The 21,984-nt window shown below is 29.2% G+C and overlaps 1 long non-coding RNA gene across 1 annotated transcript; it reads left to right on the top strand.

The window, feature by feature from the left end:
• The first annotated feature begins 1,267 nt into the window (after positions 1-1,267).
• Positions 1,268-2,867, top strand: LOC124955396. Its single transcript, XR_007102864.1, has 3 exons — positions 1,268-1,674; positions 2,316-2,398; positions 2,485-2,867. It is a non-coding gene; the product is annotated as an uncharacterized LOC124955396 (long non-coding RNA).
• Positions 2,868-21,984: the final 19,117 nt, after the last annotated feature.

Genomic DNA, 21,984 nt, shown 5'->3' with positions numbered 1-21,984 from the left:
ACAACATCGTTCATATCTAAATCGTCTGTAAAAAGAAAGTGACAAAATAAATACGAATACTAGTAGGACTAATACGAAGTGAAATAATGGTGACACTCAGATGAACAAACTAGTGCAACTTTGTATGATCCAAAATTGGATCAATGTGACTTTTTATCATGTTTAAAGAAGGCATTTTACTATTGTATTCATTTTTGTTTTTTAATATATTATATGACTGTATCTAAAAGAATATAAATAATCAAATCATTATCATTATTTTCTCATAACGGTGACGTTAATGTATTAAACGTTGTTACATCAAATTCGATTTTCAGCATAATTCCCAAGAAATAAGAAAGATATAATGTAATATAGTCCAATCGTTCATGAATACGTATCTCGTATTGAATAGTTTAATATCAGATTATGAATTGAAATGATTTCGTATTATCCATTGAATTATTTGAAGCGAGAAAGTCAACGTCAATATTCTTCGATAGAATGAAGTATTTCTCGTTATGCTCCTTACTCATCATATTTCTTCATAACGACTTATATTATAATTCAGTGTTATAATCGTAATGAAAATTGAGATCATAATCTCTCGTCAAATGAAGGAGGAACTGAAATAATTAATAAATAATTTTTGAATTTTAATGAAGAGATGTAAAAGTAGATGAGATATAATTTAAAGAAATATACAAAAAAATAAAAACTAATCTACTTCAAATTTACGTAAATTAAATCAATAATAATCAAACTTTTATTTCGTTATTAAACAAAACGTATATTTTTTTTATATAAAAAATATCAATGCTTTTAAAATGGGAAGAACGAAATTAGGTATAGGATAAGAAAATTAAAAACTATACAACGTATTTAATAGATAAAATGCATAAACCATTGAGTTTTTGTAATGAAATCCTAAATGTCAAAAAGATAGAGATGTAGAAAAAATAGAAGATATTATAGAATAAACTAACATGTATGATGCACATATCGCTTCGTATATTTTATTAAGTCAGACAAAGAGAAAAAGAGAGAGAGAGAGAGAGAGAGAGAGAGAGACAGAGAAATATGTGTGGAAATCAAGATTGGACTCAAGGGAATAATTTAGAGAGAGAATATCGAAAGAGACAAAGTAGGCGCCAAGAGATGGCAACGCAATAGCTGACGATGTGGCAATCTCGTCACGACTGTTACGCCTCTTCCAATAAGACACATAACTAACATGCTTCAGCAAAACCAACATACACGCAGGAAACCAATCAAACAAATTAAAAGATAACGAAGGGCGCCAAAAATAAAAGAGATTAAAAAGACGACAGGAACACGAAGAAAATTATAAATTCTTCCTTCGACTCTTCTAGAGACAACAGAAGAATGCTGGAAGTCATAGTCTGATTATATCTATTGTATATCTATTGTATATCTAACAAAGTTAAATAAATATATCATAATTGTTACTTGATGTGCGAAGTTTCTTTTTACGTAATGGGTTTTCTACGAATAACCCACATCGTTGTTTATCGTTGAAGCAGTCTCTTGAAATTTATTTGAAATGAAGTACTGTAGGGAGTTAAAAAAAATACTGTTCCATCCAAAAAGATATTAACTAATGGAAAAAAATATAATTCTCGCATTACTTTCGACGATTGTATCAACAATGTTAATAACGTGACATTGCAGCAGGTATGCATTAATAAAATATGTATTAATAAACAAACTATAATAGAATTATTGATAGAGCGAAAGCAAAATATTAATTATTTACTAGATTTATTGATTTTATTACAATTTGCGCAATGTTATATTCAAGGATTTGTAAAGTCCACTATCAGCATAATACAGGTACTAATAATATGTAGTTTACAAGCATAAACAATATTTATCGTAAGATTTCATTTTTAGAAATTTTGATAGTGTCGTCATGAACGAAGTTATTTTTTAAAATTATTTTAACTAAGTAAATGATGAATCCAAAGATTTTTGATTGAATGATACAATGATTATATATAATAGGTGAAAAGATATTAATGATAGTCATAATTGTATATGTACTATGATTTCTTTAATTTTTATTGAAATACACCTTATGGTATTATTGTAGATTTATTAGCAGGTTAGTATTCTTCTATTTTTATTCAAATTTGTCATGAAAGTAAAAAATAATTTTGGATAATTTTAGATTTATGTAATATATTTCTGTATAAATAATGGTGGATTTTAAGAATAGAAGTGTAATATTTGAAAGAATTAGATTAATACATATAGGGATATTTTAAAACATTTCTGTAAAATAATTTTTTGATGTATTTTCATTTTATTTCCAGAATTGCAACTAGCATAATCACAATATGGCAAACATTGTTATTGAGATATAGAAATTTATTTGCAGAACATAATAATGACATAAGTGAGTGTAGCCTACATCATGGAATTATAATATACAATATATGATAATAGAATTGGTATTAATAATATTTGTTTTAATTGTAATAGTTTGGCAGCGTATTAAAGGACACTACTTTAATGCAACGGAGCACGTAAAGACTAAGAATGTAGTTAACTACATTAATTAGAAATTTTAAATAGATAAGGGTTTAGGACAGTTTCTAACAAAAAGAGAGAGTTATGATGGAAAATTCTATTGTCTCATTGACAACTCTCAAAGTCTTTGGAATGATAATATTTGGGCCTTCTTTAGGATGAAAAACAAGCCAAAAACGAATAATTACAATTGCAGTAAATATTTTTGAAAAAAAAATATTTTGTATGTCACCATAAGATACAATCAACTATAATATTAAGGTAATGCACTAACAATATATATAAAATTAAATGATATGTTATAAAAATAGACTACAAAATTAATAAAATTTGATGTAACCTAATGAAATTATTTTCAAGTAAATTTATATTCTGAAATAATAGTTACAACACAATTATATATATTCTTTCTGAACTTAATGTAAAAATAAATATTTAAAATTGAACGAAATTTTTCTATAAATGTTTTAATTTAATTTATAATTTATACAAAAATTATATTTGAGAACAATTTAAAAATAAATGTTAAATTAAGATTTAAAGATATTTTCTATACGTTTATATTAAATATTTTTTGTTCAAACTTTATACATTTTGTTTATTATGAAATAATTTTCAACATAATATTTTTAAAATTTTTGTGATAAAGATTCCTAAATAAGATTGTTTTTATTATATTTTTTTAAGTTCTATAAGAAATACTTAGTGCAAATGAAACAGTCAAAATATCGAAATAGATTTAATCATTGATAGGTTGCATAATATAAAAGATAAATAATATCATTACCTATATGTTGTTCATGAACACTGTTATCTTTGCTGTAGCAAAAACCAAAACCATCATGTCACATCTAATTAAACTTATAATTTTTGCTTTATGTTAAGAAAAAGATTTAAAAATTTTATTTAAACTAAAAGAACTATTTATTTCATTGAAAATGTTTTGTTTATAAAAAAGTTTATTTGTATACAAAATACGTGTTAATAGATTGTCAAAATTTATAAGTTAAACTCAGGTAATTAAGAGTAGAGAAACAAATTACTTTGATGCATTTGGCAAATGAATCTAGACATTGCTATTCATATTATATTTTAAATTAGATAGATCATCCTTATAGTTAAAATTTTCATTAATCAATGTATAAATCTATATATGTATCTAATCGGTTGAATAATTATTTGAAGAAAATATAACAAATTAAAGTTTGTATATGTTATAATCTGCATTGCTTGTGGTACGACGTCGCGGTTTGTAATTTACCCCAACACAAATAGCACAGACAAGGCTCGTGATGTATTCTTATTTCTTCGTATCGTGATTAGTTTCAAGTTATTCTTGGTCATATTCGGACATCGAAATTTATTTTCATAAATTCTAGAGAAGCATCCCCACAAGATGTTTTCAAGAAAAAGATTTCGTGATGAGAACAGTGAGAATTGTGCTAATAATTTTGCTAACGAAAGTGACACCAGTGACGATATATGTTAGAAGAGAATCCATACGATTAGTTATTGATGATATTTCTGACGATATATTTGGCCCGATCGTCGTACTACGGGCTATACCCGTCGTACTACGGGCTATACCCGTAGTTCTAGGTTAAGGAGTTAAAAGATTAGATCCGAAAGGCCCATTTATTAGGCTGGTGCGTATGAAATGTCGGATTTTTTTTAAATGTGAACGTTTGTCTCCCTGTTCTTGTTATGCTTTTGTTTTTGACATAACCTAGTTTATAGTCGTACTATCCATTGCCAGAGTCACATTTTAGCAAAGAAGATTTTTTCAAAAGTGTTCCCTTTTGTTATTTGCTTTGAATTTTGCACCCATATGAATTCAACCGATATTCGTGTAATTTTCTTATATGAGTATAAACTTGGTAATAATGCTGCAAAATCTGCACGCAATATAACCTAGGCGTTTGGGGAGAATATTGTGAACGATCGAAAAGTGCAGCGTTGGTTTGAAAAATTTCGGTCTGGTGATTTTTCCCTGCAAAATGAACCGCGTGGAAGATCCGAAACATCTGTGAAAAATGATACTCTGAAAGCATTGGTGGAAACGAATCCAACTGTTTCTTCAAGGAAACTTGCTGCCAGAATGGAAGTTGACCATACAACAATATTGCGACATCTTTCTGAAATTGGCAAGGTGAAAAAAAGTGGATAAGTGGATATCGCACGAACTAACCGAGCGAAATAAGCTGGATCGCTTGAACGTATGCTCATCATTGCTAACCCGATTTAATCGAGATCCATTATTCAATCGAATCATTACTTGTGATGAAAAATGGGTTCTTTACGACAATAAGAAAAGGTATGCTCGGTGGCTTGATAGGGATTAGGCTTGTACTCATACTCCACAGCCATCACTTCATCCACGGAAAATTTTAATCACAGTTTGGTGGAATGTGACTGGAGTAATACACTACTCATTTCTTCGAACTGGAATGACAATTACAGCTGAAAAGTATTGCCAGTACATTGGAGAAATGCATGAAAAATTGAAAATTATACGCCCATCACTTGTTAATCGGCATGGCCCAATACTCCACGACAACGCTTGGCCGCATATATCATACAAAACAATTGCGAAATTAAATGAATTAAAATATGAAATTTTGCAGCACCCAGCCTATTCACCGGATCTTTCGCCAACCGACTTTCATTCATTAAAACATTTAGAACTATTTTTACGGGCTAAACAGTACGAAAATGAAGACAGTCTGAAAAATGTCATATCAGAGTTCATTGATTCTAAAGATCAGAATTTCTTCAAGACAGGCATCTATGCATTAAAATCTCGTTGGCAAAAGTGTATTGAAGCAAATGGAGCATATTTTGATTAAATAAACAGCTTTTGGAAAAAGATATGCAGTTTAATATATTCACTTAAGAATCCGACATTTCATTCGCACCAACCTAATATATACAACTGTGATATTTATGTTCTACGTCTTGATCGTGCACCAGATTCAAATTAGTTATTATATTTTTATATATATGCAATAATTTGCATATAATCCGTGGCCCGCACTTACTCTGGTTACATTTGCATACCTATTTTTCTTTTTTTCCGTTTACACCATGGTCGGAAACGGTCACAGTATGGACTTCTATGTCGGAACGTGTCTTATTACTACATAACGCTATGTTTGATTTTAAATTGATCGGCACATTCACGTACGGTCTTCGATCGTATGCAAATGTTCAAACACGGAATGTACACGAGACGGTTGTATATATATAAGTGTACCATAAATATCAGAGTTTGTATACTCAATACAGACAGTCTTTTTTGTTTCATTGTATACTGCGTTCATTTTTATAGATCGACAAAATCTATATTTTCACAATCTAAAAAATTTTCAGATCTGTGATTTTTGCTTATAGGGTTGACAACAGTATTATGTATAAAAGATGAATATGTATAAAACATAAAAATGAGAAGTGTGAAAAATGAATTAAGAAAAAAGAACTGATTTCTAATATTTAATGAAGAGATATAGTTTGAAAGTATAATTTAATATGAATGAAAGAACTGATGGGAAAAATTAGTCCAAAAATATGATTAAATATCTGTGAGTTTAAAAAAAATATAAATAAATATTTTCTCATGACAAATACTATTTTTTCGTCATTACTAGAAGTTTTTCTGATATTTGCTAGCGACCAACGAAATAATAAAAAATGTCTAATAAACCGAAATTTCTTTCAAACGATTTTTAATTAATATTAGTTAATAATTCTTGCCAACTGATCGCCAATGAATGTCGAAATAATACTTATTTCTTTAGAGGAATTGTAAAGTAGATTTCGTCATTGAAAATTTTCATAACTTTTCTCGATAACGTTGAATTACGTAATATGTTCGAGCTAGAAAAGATAGCAAAAATAGTTAATGTTACTAAATGAATCATTCAATCATTCATCACGTATACTATTACTACGTATTAATAACATGTATATATTATAAATTTATTTTTTATAATTGTTACTAATGAATGATCTGCAACGATACATTAATATAAAAAATAAATCTGCATTATCTGATCAAGCATGATGATTGAAACAATCTAACTTATCAATCGTTGTTGAATACATTTCCGTTCTAACATATAAAAATTAACTTGAATTAAAGTTTTTGAAATATATCTGTTAAATTTAAACATTGGTCGGATATGTATATGTATGTGTGTGTGTGGGTGTGTGTATATATATAAAATATTGCATTAACAGAATATGGAGTCAGTCTATAAGGATTTTCTATTCTTTTTATATCATGAAAAATTAATGCTTCAATTCGTAGTATATGTGCAATCCATAACAACTTACCAATAAATATTCAGAAATGAATTCTTCGTATAGAGAAAATATATCAACACGTATTTCCATAAATGCTTAATTTCTGAATTATAAGACTTTCAAGTATGGCATTAATTTACTCCAATTATGTTTATTTGCTGGAATAATTGTACATTCTGTTAATATTTTCTTGTATGGAATGTTTGAAATAACTATCTCCTAATTGAATACAGTACGTTTTGTCTGACATGCATCCACAATATGCTCACGGTAATAATCGCTGCATCATTTTACGGTATTGATAAGATAATATATTGAAATGAAGGAATTCGTATTAATTTAATATGTTTATTAATGTTAACGTACGAATATCATTGGATGCCTCATAAAGTTTTATAACATAGAAAAAAAACTATTTTTCTTTTCTACATACGAGAAATCCATTGCTGAAGTTTTGTCATGTAGTTTTGTTACACTCTGTATATACACATGTACTCATGAATTATGTTTCGTATTTCCTAACACATATAATTAACAATTGCAAAAATCAATATTATATATTCTTTATATAATAGTAAAGAAATAATTTACTATAATATTCTTTATATAATAGTAAAGAAATAATTTACTACTAGTATACTTTTGGAAGAGCTATGAAAATATTTGGTATAATATTTTCAGTCATTTTTCTATTAAATTATTATCAAATAGTATTTCTTTTTTTACAGATTACTTGTTATTCTTTAAGCAAATGTTGATTTTTACGCCTGAAGGAAAACAAAAGTCAGGTCTTCGCAAATATCTTGTCCTATGGCAAAAAAATTAAAAAGTATTTTAAAGAGGAAGGTCTCTTATGTGACAATATACCTCCGTTAATGAAAAATCGATATAAAAAATGGCGGATATTTAACATAAAGTGTGTAAAATTGATCTTCTTTTTCACTCTTTTTTTCTTGCTAAAATTGTTTATTTTTATTTTTTGACCAAATTATAGTAAATTATCACACAAGACATGTTAATAAATAAAACGCGGCAAGATTTATTAAAATCAGTTCAATGAGTCCGGATAATAATTATCCGCCATTTGAAAAAAGGTCATTTCAAGAAAAATATCTTTAAATTTTTTTTTCGTTATATTTATGGAATATTTTTTGAAAAATCTAGTTTTATCATTTACAAAGGATTAATCTGCTATTCTTGGACTGTATAAAAGTAAACCACTGTCATTATATGTCTCCTCTTCCCTATGTTGGGTCTCTTTTTTTGCCAAACATTCTTTCTTTGATGCCGTCTTGCTGGCTTTTTCAGTCATCTTCTCATCGTTCTTATTTCACGCGTATTCATAAACAGCAATCCCGATGATGTTAGAAACCCATGACTTCCATCATCTTCAGGAGGGTCATAGGTTCTTCATTGAAGATGGCCAACGATATTTGGACGCCTAATTCGACGACTTTCTATAAACGTGTGTTTCGAGATGATCGCCCAAAGTGTCTTATTATAATACTTGATGTTGTTTTGAATGTTTTTTCCCAATCAACGTCTTAGTAAATCGTCATTAGTTAATTTTTTGAAAATTGGTTTGACTTACTCCTGGACCTCCGCATTCAAAGCCGGTTTATGTTTAAACGGTTCGTTATTTGCTTGTGTCTTCAGATATTTACACCAGTCTAGATTGCAGTGCTCGTGTTGCGGCGCATCGTTGGTGGAAATCATATGATAAAATCCGGTCCATATCTCTTTTTTTATTTCGACCAGAGAATCTGGATAACGTTTTATGGCTAAAGAATAATTTGTTGACATCTGCTTCATTATTTTCCCAGTCAAATCCATGGTTTTTGGAGATGGCGACACCGAATCATCGATTTTCCTTTTTTTACGTGAATATTTAATTTTCGGCATTTTTTCTTTTTTCTCCGCTTTTTCCTTTTCGCCTGCTCTTCTTTATTTTCTTCAGACTTTCTAAGCTTTCGTATCTCGATTAGCGGCTTTTTTACTTCTTGGAGATGTAACACTTCTTTTCCTACGTGCAAAACAAATACAATGTTTAAAAATAAATTTTGTACGATGAAATCTGCATACGCTTTAGCATTAGAAAGATCGGTGAAAATCTTTGAGACCCTATCAGCTATGTAGTAGGTGCATTTGGCTTTATGGATGCTTATGGAGTTTTTAAAGATCTTTATTATTCCTTGTATCTCCATACCCCCAGAGCTACCTTCATATTTTGCAGAACACTCTTCGTGATGCACGCTTGCATATCAGATGTCAAAATCGACGCGATTCAACTTTTTTTCCGTTATTTTGCAAAATTTGCATGTTTTGGAAGAAACAAAATAGTTCAAAGTTTTGCCTGTATATTTATTAATTACAATCGAAACGCCGATCAATGAATTGAAGCCACGTTTTGACAAATGCCATCTCGAAATATTCCTTCGCTAAATTATTAGCGAAACCGCTAATTCATCCACAGGCAATTCTTTTTTTTATTTTTCTGTTCCTTCTCCTCACCGGCTTTTTTTTTAGATAGATGTCGGCGATAGCTTTCGTTGCAATTTGGACATTATCTAAAAGTTTATAATATATCGTTTCACTAAAATTTGATATTATGTAAACAAAAGACTTCTAAGGCGTTACGGCCCATGCCAACCAATCGTATAACAAACACAATGCGCCGCTTGATTTAAAATCCCGTATTTATATAATTGGAAAAATTTATTAATCTATCACCACAATCGCACGTAATATTTATTTTAGATCCAAGTCCACGAATCTCGATTTTATTGTCGCAAGTTTTACACTTCAGCATACTCATCAACGCCAAGAAAACGAATGAAAACGCCAGTATACAATAATTAAAACCATTCTCGTATTTTACGTCGAAATCATTACTTGTTGACAATTTTTTTGCGGATGCATTTGTAAATGATGTACTGTGCTCGGAAGTATGTTGATTACCCTGGAATTTGAGAGATGTTCTCAAAGTTTTCTGTTTTTTTGGCTTCGAGTTTTTATTATCATTTTTATAAGATTTCATTTTGTTACACGCAAATGCTTCTATAAATGAGTGAATAAGCACTAAGAACACGTGAGAAAACTAACAATACTTAGTGTATACAAAAAACCGATATTTTAAAGTAAGGGAGTAGACTAGATAGTTGAGATCATAAAACGTACAGCTGCTTGAGCAACTGTGAAGAGCCGAGAGCGCGTGCACATTTAAAGTTGTTATGTACTGTTATAACTCCAATTTCTCAAAAATATTTTGAGAGCTGATTTCTAAAGATCTAAGGAGTTGAAAAATCAAAAACCGATTTTTAAAAAATTTTAAAGTATACCTTAAATGTAAGGAATACTTTTGATTCATTCCATTTACAAACTCTTTCCTCTTTTTATTACCAAAAAGAAAAACAAAAGTGATTGCTTCGTTTGTACCACCATTGGTATATGCCAACGTGAATGTGTTAAATAAAATAATTGTCGTGTGAAATGTGCGAAGAAATGTTCGATTGTGTGTTTATAGATTTTAAAGAACTGAAATATTAAATAATAATAATTATTATTATACGTACATTTAAAATAATGTTAACTATATTTATTATCGTTATATGTTGTATTTTGCTTCATATTATACTTGATCTTGTCATTTTGACCAAGGCTGTTGAACCTAAATAAATAAGACTAAACTGAACTACACGAAATGTACTTTTTGTTACGTAAGAAACTAATAATTACACGGAAATTGGAAGAAGACTATATAAGTTGAAACAAGAAAATTAATATTAAGTAAATAATGATCAAGAATATATTATATAAGAACATCGTTATTATTTATAAACTGACACATAAATGAAGCGAACAAATGCAGAACACGCTCACATAAAAATTAGACTTAAATAATTATAATTAATTGCTATAAGAGCATGGAAAGATATTACTGGAGTAATAGCAGTATCGTATATAAACCGAAATGACGGTATATTAGAACACAGTATGATTGTCTCATAAATACAAATTTCTAACTGTCTAACAGTTTGAAAACATGTCTTGCATATAAAATAATATGTCATATATATGCGAGAGTATTATTAAATTCGTTTTGCACTAGCTTTTTAGTGTCATCAAACGAAACATATTTTCTCAATATTTTATGATCATTAACCAAAAATCTTATGAAAAAGATCAATTAATTTTTAATAAAATAAATTATTTCAAAAATTTATTACTTTTATTTTCTATCATAAAATCAGTGTACAATTTATAAAATTATAAGCTGTAACAGATAATAATAAAATCCATTGTTTTAGTAACGATATTTAACAATTAAACAAGTTTTTGAATAAACCTTTTAAATATTTGAGTGAGTAAATATAATCCATACAGATTAATTTTTGTTTAAATAAAAACATTATATATGATTACAATCCTCATTTTTCTCTACTCTGATTTGTAAAATCGTATTATTTATGAAATTAATGACAAACAACATTTTACTGCGAATAAAATCAACTTTAATGTATTTTTATTTACACAGTCTCTCAATAATTAATATATTGATCATATTCACCTTATTTGCGTCGACATCGCGTCTGATGATTAATATCTCTCATATTGGGTTGTTCGGAAAGTAATTTAATTTTTTCCCTACAGAGGATTCAATTGTATTTTTTTGCATCCAACTTCACACTTAAGCCTCATAAGCATTATATGTTTTGAGAGCTGATATAGCAAGGCTTGTGTGTGAAAAAGTCCAATTGATTCTACGCAGTAATTTTTGGTTGGTACCCTTTTAAATATGGAGAGCAATATGCAGCATTTTCGTCATATTTTACTTTTTTACTATAGAAAATGTAAAAATGCTATTCAAACCAGAAAGAAATTAACCGATGTGTATGGAGAAGATGTGTTGACAGTACGTCAGTGCCAGAACTAGTTTGCAAAATTTCGTTCCGGCAAATTTGATGTCGAAGATGCACCACATTCTGGAAGGCCGGTTGAAGCTGATAAAGATACGATAAAGGCATTAATTGATGCAAACCGGCGATTAAACAACACGTGAGATCGGTGAGAGGTTAAATTTATCAAATTCAACTGTTTATGATCACTTGAATGGCCTAGGTTTAACCTCGAAGCTCGATATATGGGTTCCCCATGTTCTCACGGAGAGAAATTTGTGTCGTTGCATTGACGTCTGCGATTCGCTTCTCAAACGTCACGAAAATGATCTATTTTTGAAGCACATCATTACTGGAGATGAAAAATGGGTTGTATATAACAATGTCAAATGCAAGAGATCATGGAGCAAAAAAGATGAACCGGCTCAAAGCAATTCCAAAGCCAATATCCATCAAAAAAAGGTGGTTATCTGTTTGATGGGATTTTAAATGAATCGTTTTTTTAAAGATTTTATTGGATAACACAACAATTAATTTGGAAGTCTACTGTCATCAGCTGGACAAACTGAATGATGCACTTCAATAGAAAAGGCCAGAATTAATCAACAGAAAAGGTATAGTGTTCCACCAAGAAAATGCGGTACCTCATACAAGTTTGGTCACTCGCCAAAAGCTTTTACAACTTGAATGGGATACAATGTCACACCTACCATATTCTCCAGATCTGGCACCTTCGGATTATTATTTAATAAAAAAAGTAAAACCTTCACTTCAAATGAGGAGGTCAAAAACCACCTCGATCAGTTTTTTGCCAACAAAGACCAAAAATTTTATGAGCGTGGAATCATGCTACTACCAGAAAGATGGCAAAAGGTATGGGACTAGAATGGCCAATATATAATTTAATAAAATATTTGTTCATTATACGAAAATTGTCTTTCATTTTCACAAAAATAAAACGAAATTATTTTCCGAACGATCCAATATAAAATATATAAAATCAAATATAAAAAATATGCTACAGGAATTTACAGAGATAAAATTGAAACGATTTCAAGATTTTTCAAGATCATGTAATAGCATATTACTTATAAAATGAAGAAATTAGCTGTACAAAGCACAACAAGATTGAAATGATTGAAACAAAAAATAAAATACGGTAAAATAGCGACAATGTAGTACTATTACAAAATCCAATGTCGTTTGGATTATAATGAGAAGTAGGATAGATTTTAAGACTTATCTTCTTCTTCAATAATGAAAGAATTTGCTAAAAACTATAAATATTTTTTCATATAATGAATATCATTTTTAACGGTTATATTTTATTTCGCAAAATAAAAAATATATCAAAAACCAAAAGACTTTTCTTTAAAGTTTCAATTGGATGTTGCAAAATGAATTTTATAAACTGTTTGTATTTCTGATTATAGAAAAAAAGGATGTCTGATAATGATGGTACATCAATCCTTCTACAAGCAAATTAATGGCCATATTTCCATACAAATATTCCAAAGACTAATAAAAACCCTCAAAGAAAGTGCAAAGTGTATGTCAAAAACAAAAATTGATGTGAAACCATGTGGGAATGTCTTGCTACATTACACATACCATATTGGTTTGAAATGTATTATAATGTAAAAAATTATTAATAAAGAATTATATTGTAAATTTTCGTGTAAAATATGTATAGAAAAAATTACTAGCAAGAGACTCTGCCAAAACTTGTTTTGCTCCGAATAATATGTATAATTCAATTACGCGCAGTCATGAATCGTTGAATATACATCGAGTAGTATGGTCATAAAACAATTCTCTCTATAGATAGTCAGTCTAGCACTGTCATAAGCTAGTTCTTTCTATTACAATTAAAAGCTATTATGAGTTTACATCTACGTTTCCCACAGCACAGTCATAAGTGCGTTTTCTTTATATTATTCAACAATATTGAAAGCTATTTAATATTAAAAATTATTTAACCATATTAAAAAATTTTCAATAATTATAAAATTCATTGTTCAATTAAATTTAAAATTTCACGAGTAATTAGTATACTTTATAAATTCGTTACTTCGTTTTCCCAATGTATTTCATTTTTACAATGTATTTCAATTTCATTTTGTTTTCGTTCTTCTTTTTTATTTTGTTTTATTTGAATAAATTATAATTGTTAAAAAGTGAAGTGTTTTGAACAATCAAAATATACCTTCCGGATCACATCCGTTCCAATTCTATCTATATCTTCGACAAGACAAGGGACAAAATCCTGAATCTCTTGGGGCCTTCAAATAGAAATTGGTCTTGAGGAATAGAATTCAGCGCTAATCATCAAACGTTATTTTTAATAAGGTAAGATCAGAAAAGTGTAACCTTCTTGAGGAAGTTAGATTATTTATTTGTAAAAGAAGTAGAAGAGCTTCATTCCAGTGTAAAGTCCAAAAGATTTACCAAAAAGAGGCACGTAAAGAGGTTGGAGTAAACGAAACATTTTACAGACTGAGGTAGCTCTACGATTGGTCGAGACTCAACTTCTGACGTCACATATTAATAAAAATTTTTTTTATATCAGACTTGCCAGTGCAAGTGGGCAAATACTTATTTTTAATGAAAATCTTTCTAGATTATAACTATGCCTCTACTGAAATCTTTAATCGTTCTAGATTACCTATTTTCTTATCAACCGTCTTCTCCAAATTGTTTACTTGCGGTGATGATAATGCTTCTGCTAAATTATTGTTTCACTATTTTCATTAGATTTAATACTTTTTGTTTTTGTTTTTGCAGAATGAATATGTCTTAAATGTACAAATAATCGTGTCACTAAAGACTGCAGGAAGTATAAAATTCAGCCGGAATTAATTATAATGACCTTGCCAACGCAATAATCTGCAAAAAATATCAAAGAAGGTTGAACCTGAACAAAAAAAAAGCAAATAGAAAAGACAAAATAACAAATAATATTCCAATTCCTAATTCATATGATATCAAGCAATTTCAGAAATTAGACATAAAGATAGATGCCCTTATCAATTATTGGCAAAGGAGGCAAACAAAATAAACACTAATATACAAGATAACGTAAAATCATCCAATGATAAAATTTTGCAGTTAGTAGAATTACCCAATAAAATCTTAGAAATAACGAGAATGTACAATATCAATAAAATAATTAGCTTAGTGAAAGAACTCAAAGATAACTTAGAATAAGTTAACAGACAAATGAAGCATTGATTGCTTTATTTTGTGAACTTGAAACAAATTAACAAATCTAAATATATGTAGCTGGAACATCAATGATTCAAGAAATAGAAGAGAAAAATTAATAGTGTTAAAATAAACTGGACAAGTAATCAAACACTAGTTAGATATAGGAACTTTTAGATTAATACTTTTTCTACAGTTAATTAACTTCATGTTTTTTTAGATCTCTCAATTTCATTGTAAAAACGTGCTTAATATGTACATATCATTTAACATTAACCGATATCAATTATTTAAAACTTTTTTTCTTCCAAATAATCAACACTTTATTAATCAAAGTTTATTATTTTTCGGCTTATTCGTTTCGAAATTATGTCTCTTCGTGTGTGTACAGTATAATCAAAAATCGAAATATGTGTACCGCAGATAATACTGGCATCGCTAACACGATGATTACAATTGCACCAATAACAGTTAACGGTAGTAGACATATATTCGAGAAACTGGATGCAAATTACAACTGGAAGTTTATGATGCGATGTTATTGATTATGGATGATCTGTAGAATTGTATTACAGAAACCAATCTTGATACAAATCGAGACTAGAGGACATTTTCAAAAATTTGCTTTTTCGTCCAATTAATATATTAGAAGTATTGAAATAATTAAACAAGCTTAGGATAACTTATAGGTATAGGTATTCAAAGACAGAAGTTTACAGCATATAAAAAAAATGTAGTTATGTGTCAAAAAAAACACCGATGACCTTGATAACACCGAAAAAAATAACCTCGGGAAAAAATATTCTTAAAAAAAATATTCTTAAAAAAAATGTTTTTGCATCATAATAAGCTGAAGAGATATTTAGGTGATCCTACATAAAAGAACCACCCACTATATGCCAAGCCCAGAAAGAATTCTAAGATTTACACCATAGATACACCACTGCAGTAAGACGTACAGTCATTGACTATTGCAAAACAAAATCTCGAAAATTAGTTAGAGTTCAATCAAGAATTCGAGCCATTTTTAAATATTCGACAAAAATAGTTGTCTTGAACAAGCTCAAACGTTTTCATAAGTAGGTAGATAACCATGGCTCTCATTTGGAAAAATTCAAGATAATTCATCTACGCTCTTAACAAATTTCAGGAAAAAAAACATAAATACAAAATTGTACATGATCATGATTTTCAATTTTGAGTTTCCGACATAAATCAAAACTATTAATTGCATCATTAGCAAAAAGATTAACGGATTCGTCATATCAAAATTTACAAGAAAAAAGTTTGACATACGAAATGAAATAAATTAATTCATTAAGGTTATTAATAATAAGAAGGACAGATTCTATTTCATTAACTATAACACAGACCATTCTAAATTCCAGTACGAAAATATGAAAAAATATTGAAGTACAAGATCTGTCAGATAACTATCCCCACCATATGCTATAACAGGAAAAAGAATTAAATGTGATAAATGGCGATGATGTTACCCTTAGGAAATAACAATATTTTTTCAGCGATTGCCAATTACGGAAACACTCTTTATATTTAGATTTCGGAATATCTAATAGCTGCTTCGTCGCGTTTCTTTTTATATTTTCCAAATAATCGAATCTTCTTCCCTTAAGTGGATTTTTCATTTGGGGTACAGCCAGAAGTTGCAGAGAGACAGATCAGGTTCGTCAGCCCCCCATACATGAGAACCTGAACAATGCCATGTTTCACATGAAATTTCTGGATAAACTACAATGAATGGGCAGGTACATTGTCCTGGTGTATCACCCAATCGCAACTTTTCCATAAATCTGGTCGTTTCCTTCTTACTGCGTCATTCAATCATTTCAAAACTTCTTTGTAATATTCTTAAACAATCAAACGACAATTTTGATTAATTAATACACGAACTCCATATTTTCAAAAGTTTTAGCCGTTACAGGTCTGCCAGAACGAAGGTCGCTTTCAACCGATGTACTTTTAATCGTCCACTTTTAAATCGCCTAAACTCTTTAACCTGTATATCATTCCTGGATTCCTGGATACACGTTACGAATCATGTGTTTTCGAACACGAATGGCCGAGTTTTTCGCAAAATTTCGTTCAGTCATCGTAAAATGCGCACAAACTTAAAATTTACTCAAAAGCGTGCCATTGCCGACTCGAAAGACCGTGTTACTTGGCAGGGACGCTCATAAAGGTGCTCCCATAATGATGAATACTGAGACGAAGATACACTTAATGCATTACTGATAGATACGATGGAATTTGGAAAAGAAAAATATGTGGATCTCCGGACTAGTCGAGAGTTTAACTATGTAGGTAAACTGTGAATTCAGCTAAATTAGTTATTACCTCACTCAATTTCTTACCAGATAGAAATATTTTAACGTTTACATTTCAAAATGGTAAAAGTTAAAGACCAAGTATGCCAGTAAAATGATCCACTTCTGAACGATGCCTATCACATTTTCAAGTGCGACAGTTAAGTATCGGAAAGATGCACATTAGAGTCCAGTAGTAGCTCAGTTGACGCCCGAGAATGTTGTCGATAGTCTCCGGCAGGGACAACTGGCTAAAAATGCCTACATACGTCATTAGTCAGTGCTCCGACAGAAGAAACGAGAGGAGGACAAAATAAACTAAAAGTTAAATAGCAATGGCGAATAAAAACTAGACCCTAACATGATATAACAGGAAGGAACAAGTTGAAGGAATAAATACGTGGTTATGATGTAGGTGCCATGTTTAAAATAGAAAAGGGTTTTTAGTGAGTGAAAGTTTTTAGTGGTTGGAACATACCAATCACGTTGGAGAACAAGTCAACATTCTGATAGTGCATAATACATTTTCCCCTTAAAACAAAATAATAGAAATAAAAGAGAAGGAAGAAAAACGGGGATATATCGCTCTGTTGTATATTGACATTTCGCAAAACAATAATATTATAAAACTAAAATTTCTGATATACTATCAATTTTTAGATATTAGATATAAGAATATGATCAAGTATGCTTGGCACTAAAAAGAGATAAAGGTTCGCTTTCGAACATCAACCGCGTTCTGTTACAAGCCAATCTTAAGTTATGATATAAGATCCATGATTAAAATAAGACACTGACAGAACGGAATGTATTGAAAGAGAACGTCTAAATGTATTGAAAGATTGAAATAATTCTGCATACTTGAAATTAAAATAACACCTAAATTTAAAATTTTCAGGCACAACATTATTAACATGTTTCGTAGAGGGAGAAAATCTGCATCGATTAGTGTATTTAAAATTAGAGTTTTATTTTTTACAATTGCATCTTGTACATAGTAAAAACAAATGTCGAACAAACTCTAATCTACGAATAATTTCCTCTTTTCCCTCTTGTGCCTCTTGTATTCACGTATGTATTTACATCACGTATGTACAACACGTATGTGTCTTCACGTATATACATGGAATGGCCTAGAAAATTTCCGGCCAAATCGTTTTTGCAATTTTCCTTTCAAAAGAAGAGTTTTAAAGAATTTTTATTAGTGTAATATATAAAAGCATATTATATGAAAGAACAAAAAGATCAATACTATTTATTCTTCATATGTGATTATTTATAGGATAAGTATATTAGTGTATTTAAAAATTCCCGGCCAGCCTTTATTATAAGTCCGTAAAGTGTCATTGATTGTTAACAACGCAGGATTATTATTTTAGTTCTTAATCAGTCATTAACATGAGAACTGTATCGAAAAGTTCTTGGTTTTCAATAGGAATGATTCTCAATTACATAAATTATCTAATAAAAGAATTAATTAAAAAACCTTCTTGTATAAAAAATTACACATCATGTATGATAATGGTAGATAATATTAATAAGATTATAAGCATGTGGGATCAGAAAGAAGTAATAAATAGTACAAGAAATACTTTTTTCGTTTACTTATTATTCATATAAATCGAATACTAAGAAGAAATTACAATGCAGGCATTCCGCTTTCAAATAATTAAAGAAATAGTAAATAAATATAACGGCATAAACAATAATTTAAAAAATTACAACAAATTTATTGTTCAGATCATATGAACTTTTTCAGTCTTTTTGTATAAATACACAAACAAAACAAGCATTACGAAATTGCGTTATGTGCATGAAAACTGATAAAGCGAGACGAAAATTGCATTATAAATTTCAGGAATGCGATATGAGATTATGCGTAGTATATTGTTTGAAAATGTATCGCGATTACACTATTGTTTCCTTTTAAATGTTCTATATAGAACGTTTAAAAATAAGTTACAACTTATTTAGCTGCAATTATTTTATTGAAACGTAAATGCATAGTTGATAAAGTAGAACGATCGTATTATTATTTTTCTCGCGCAATCTTGGTAGAGAAGTAAAGTTGCGTGAACAGTTTCGCCGTAGCTATAATAATAATAAAAAAGCGATAATCTGATTAATGTTTGCCACAAAAAATCGTAATCCTATTCAGTGGAGAAAGTATTACAGTATAGGGAACTTTCTCCGTTCAAGGAGTTGATTCCTTTATAGAAATTGAGAGTACCATAAAAATGCCAGATAAATAGTTCTTTGAGCACAACGATACTAAATATATATAAAAAATCATAAAACATTAGTCGCTAGTAAATAAAATACAGGTTTTAGATTGATCTTTTGAATTTAGAAACTTAAATCGAATTGAGTATATATGAGGAGAGATGCAACTTCGAATTAAAAAATATTAATTTCTAGTAAGGCAGAATTAATTTCAAATTTAATAAAAGAATGTATTATTATGAATTTATCATTATTAATTTTAAATAAATACGTATTAAAATAAATAACGTTGATATTTTTTATTGATTATAAAAAGTATGAAAAAAAGAAGATCACTGGACGATCTCGAGCTCTAACGAAACGACAGAAAAGAGTCCTTTTATGGAAAGATTTTAATTCCGAGGAAACTGCAAGAGAAATCACTAAAGCAACAGATGTTGTAACACATATAAGAAATGTTCAACATTTCTTAAAACTGTATAAACATTTGATACATCGAAAATTGAAGAAATTCACCATTATCATCGTACCGTGGAGAACAACGCTTAGCATTTGCAAAAAGTCATATTCATTGAAAACGACATCAGAGGAAAGTTATCTTTAATGACGAAAAGAAATTTAATTTAGATAGTCTAGATGAATGGCATTATTATTTGCATGATCTTCGAAAGGAAGAACTTATTTTAAGTCTTTGACAAATGGGGAAGAAAGTCTAATGGGCTGGAATTGGATACCATGGTAGGATAAATATAAATTTTATATTAGGGCATATGAATAGCCAAAAGTATATAGAATTAATAAATGATCTATTAGAAGAGCATGCTGTTTGCATTACACAGAAAAATTTGATATTCTAACTGAATAATGGGTCGATCCATACAGTTAAGAATTATTTTTCTCCTAAAAAAAAAAAAATAAATGGTTTAGTCTAGACTGCAGATTCTCCATTATAGAAAATGTTTGGACCGAATTAACACGAAATGTTTATGCAGGAGGAAAACAATTCGAAACAATAGAAGAATTAAAATCAAAAATTGTAAAAATTTAAAAAATTATACAAATCATTTAAACTATTCCAAAAAAAACATATACCACCAAATATTAATAAATTAAAGCACGACAATGAAGAAAAGAGAAATATTCATAACTGGGCGCGATCATGTTATTTTTCTTCGAAAACGTGAAGGAAGCTAATGAAAAATTGGGAAAACTTAAAATTCACCTTTAACAATAGTACAGTACATTTCTTAAAAATATAAAAATACTAGAATTACTGAAAATATACCACGATCAGGACGATCGAAAATATCATTTAGAGAGCGTCGGAGTATTATTCGAGAAGCTTTAAAAAATGCTTTTACAAGTTTTAGAACATTATCTAATGACATCGCGTCAAAATCAGGAAAGAATATATCTCTTTACATTGTAAGAAACATTTTGCACTCAGCTAGAATACATGGTAGTGTGCGAAGAAGAAACCATTTATAAATGATAGAAATAGAAAAAAGCGGCTACTCTTCGCGCCTACAATTCGCTAAAGTTTAAATAAATAAATCAATACAATTTTGGAAATGTTATTTTCTCCGATGAGATTAAATTTAATATTACAAACTCAGATGGGAAGAAATTCATTTGGAGAAAATTCAATACTGAGCTGCAATCCAAAGATCTTAGTGTTAAACATGGTAGTGGATGGTATGAGGCTGCGTACAGTGGTAACATTGGATTTAGGTAGGTAACATTAGAATTAGATAAGTAACATTGCATTTATCAAGGAGATAATGAATTCCAACAAATATATCAAAGTGTTGCGTAATAATTTAAAAGAAAGTGCAATTAAATTGGGGCTAAATGATACTTATTATTTCCAACAAGGTAACGACATCGCTAAAAAAAGAAGAAAATGGTTGTACAACATTCCGAAACAATTAGTTACACCAACACAATTCCCTGATATTAATTCGATAAAAAATGTATGGCACATATTGAATGTAAAAATAAAGAAAAAAATATAATTAATAAAAATGATCTATAAGTACTTTTGGAAGAGAGGGCAAAAATATCAAAGGAAATAACACAAAAACTGGTCAAATTCGTGCCAAAAGCCTACAAGCCATTATCGATGCTAAAAGAATACATACAAAACATTAATGTAAGTTGAACTTAAAAAATTAGTATAATTTTTCTATTATAATTGTTAGTGTACGAATTCTCACGTTTCTTGTATAAATTTTGCCTTATGTATTATAAAATATTTTTAATTTGTACATTATACACATCTGTAGATAGTAGACTATTAATAGGAATAGTTTTTGGCAGTATATAATTTGTTTGTAAAAAGTTATTGTCAAAAAAGTGAGTATACGAATAATTTTTATATCCACTGTAGTTTTTGTATAATATGCTATCACTTCGTCTCATCAACTTCACGTAGTAGTTTCGATCTAATTATTGAAATTATTATTAATTCAAATACTGCGTGAAATTAAAAAAAATTGTAAATA

Source organism: Vespa velutina, chromosome 18 (assembly GCF_912470025.1).
Source record: "Vespa velutina chromosome 18, iVesVel2.1, whole genome shotgun sequence".
Classification (NCBI taxonomy): Eukaryota; Metazoa; Arthropoda; class Insecta; order Hymenoptera; family Vespidae; genus Vespa; species Vespa velutina.
Note: the sequence above shows the minus strand (reverse complement) of the source record. Positions and strands in the feature narration are given on the sequence as shown.